Source organism: Chenopodium quinoa, unplaced genomic scaffold, assembly GCF_001683475.1.
Source record: "Chenopodium quinoa cultivar QQ74 unplaced genomic scaffold, ASM168347v1, whole genome shotgun sequence".
Lineage (NCBI taxonomy): Eukaryota > Viridiplantae > Streptophyta > Magnoliopsida > Caryophyllales > Amaranthaceae > Chenopodium > Chenopodium quinoa.
Window position 1 is genome coordinate 2,456,835 of NW_018745523.1, and position 2,953 is coordinate 2,459,787.

The following is a 2,953-nucleotide window of genomic DNA, read 5'->3' on the forward strand; positions in this document are numbered from 1 at the left end:
GGTTCACCCTTTGAGCTAATCTAGATTTGAGGATCAGTTCTAGGTTATTAGGTTCCACTCCCTTCCGATTGTTGTTGCAAGGGAGCACACTGGTCCTCCCTACCAAGTGTAGTCTCAATCACCACTACACCAACAACCAATTGGTGTAGTGGTGATTGGGACTACACTTGGTATGGAGGACACGTGTTATAAAATATTATATTATATACGTATACTTTTTTATATTATAAAAAATATTATATTATATACACATACTATTATAGTTAAAAGTATTATTATGTATAAAACAACATAAATTATTGCACATGATTGTTGTATATCTAGTATAGTACATGAGCAATGCACGATTTTTAATTCAAAATGTTAGTTTTTCTAAAAAAAAATGCATAAGTAATTGCATTGTTAATATGAATATTACAATTTAAAACATGAGTAATAGTTATAATATATTTTATATCTATCCCTTTTCTGTCAAATGTCTAATTCAATATAACTTTTATTCCTCTTGTTTAGATTGGTTATTGGTTTAGTTTTTTATTTTTTTTTTTTTTTTATATGCAAGAAAAACAAAAGGTCATTGTAAAAGACATTGTATAGAAAATGAAAGGCCAATTAAAATTAAATTTATGTTCAAGATTATGTATTTTTTTCCAAGACAACATTTCGGCTCAGCATTCAGTATTTGTCAAGGAGTACAACAAACGATATAAGTAATTTTTACACTAAAAACTTTTGTATCAAAAACTTTTACATTATTTTGGGTAACTTTTATCAATAAAGCATAAATAACTTTCATTCATTACAGGGTAGCTTTTATAATAGGTGCACAATATTTTATTGTACATCTGATATTTTGGGTAACTTTTATCAATAAAGCATAAATAACTTTCATTCATTACAGGGTAGCTTTTATAATAGGTGCACAATATTTTATTGTACATCTGCTTTTTTTAAATGTTTGTATTGATTTCATAATTGACGTCAAACTAAATATTATCGATTTTATTTAATTTTCATAAAGAAAAAACAATATTAGCCTTTCAAAATACGAAATATTTGTTTCCTTAATTATGTCACTTTAATCATATTGCTTCAAATTAGTTATTATTCTTTAACTTAACTATAAATAAAGATTTGAAAGATTTTATGGATTATTTGTAGTATTGGAAAGTATATATTTATTATAAAAAATTAAATCAATATTTATGTTAGGAAATCATGAAAATCTTATGCATGTATAGAAACTTGCTTTTATTGTTTGAAGTTTAACAAAAATAACTATGCTTAAATATGTAAACAGTAATTATATAGATTTATTTTATACATAAGATAAGCCAATGAGAGAGTGACATTTGTCATCGTCACATTGAGGCGGTAGTCTTTTAGTATAATATATAGATAGATGGGCCCTAAGTACTTATCAAATTAACTACATGGTCAAATCTTTACATTGTCATACATTATTAAACGAAGTGTTGGAAAAATGAAAAAGCTTGTAACTTGGTAAAAGAAACAATCAAACAATACTTACCCAACTACTTACGGAGTATAAAGTTATGTTCTCTTCACCTTATTTTTGCTGAATTGAAGTTGTTTTAACTAATACTATTATGTACTCTGTATTACGGATTTTTTTGTTACTTGGTATTTGTTTGTTAGAGTTCCTTATTATGGAGTACTAATCAAAATATAATTTAACTAAATTAAAATTACTTTTAACACTCTCCATGATATGTGTAGTCAGGTGGCACAACCACCCCAGAAGTCAACAAACCTGGAGTAGGGCCTAGGCCTGTAGCACTGCCAAATTAAAAATAAAATAAAATAAAAATAGCGAAGCGTGATCGAATCGCAGCGTCTGGGTTGAATTAATTATGTGGTCTGTCTGGTAGTTAGATTCGACACGCTTCAATGACGTGTTTACATTCCGCTTTTTGTTCAAATCCAAAGTCAAAAGGGAGGACATTTCGGTCATTTTATTCTCTTTTTCACTTTTTAGCCTTGGTTTGTCCGTCTACTAGACTACTACTTGTCTGTTTGGAGAAAGGGTGGTTGTTATATACATTTATGGCCCTGTTCTTTTGAGCTTCTGGGCAAAGCAGAGTAGGGGTCAGTAGAGTAGAGCAGACTAAATATTAACAGAGCAAATTTTAGGATAGCAGAGCCGAGCTGAGCAGAGCAGATTTCAACATTATTATTAATACTATTATTAATGTTACTACTGCTGCTTAGTGCATATACGATTTAGGTGAGTGAAAACATAAATATATGTGTACCATATTTAACATATGTTAATAGTAGAAAGATAAAAGACAATGGTGTACTTATATTTATTTCACAAAAAATTTAAAATAAAATGATTTAATGAGTAATAATGATTTTACTTATAATAAATTTGTCTTAGGGTTTGTTCTCATTGACTGGACTGAACTGAACTGAGCTGAACTGAACTGAACTGAACTGAACCGAACTGAACTGAACTGAAATGAATATTTTATAAGAAAAGAAAATTAGGAGCGGAGCTGAGCTGAACTGAACTAAACTGAGCTGAGCTAAGCTGAGCTGAACTGAACTGAACTAAGCTGGGCTGAACTGAACTGAACTGAATTTCAACGTAAGAGAACAGACCCTTAATCTACATTTTTTATATACAAAGTTTTACTTGAAAACAACCTCTTGTTTTTTTAAATCTTAAAATATATGGAAAGATTTGAAAAATAATTCAACTCAATGAACTAACAATCAATACCCACATAATATGTTTTTACACATTTTGATTTTAATATCAAATGTTTATAAAAAATTGTTATTAATTGTTATTATTATTATTATGTATTTTTTTTGAAAGAATTGTTATAATTATTAGAAATTATTAATTAATAATATTATTAAATATTAATTCTTAATAGTTTGAATTATTAAATATTATTATTAATTATTATTATGACTAATA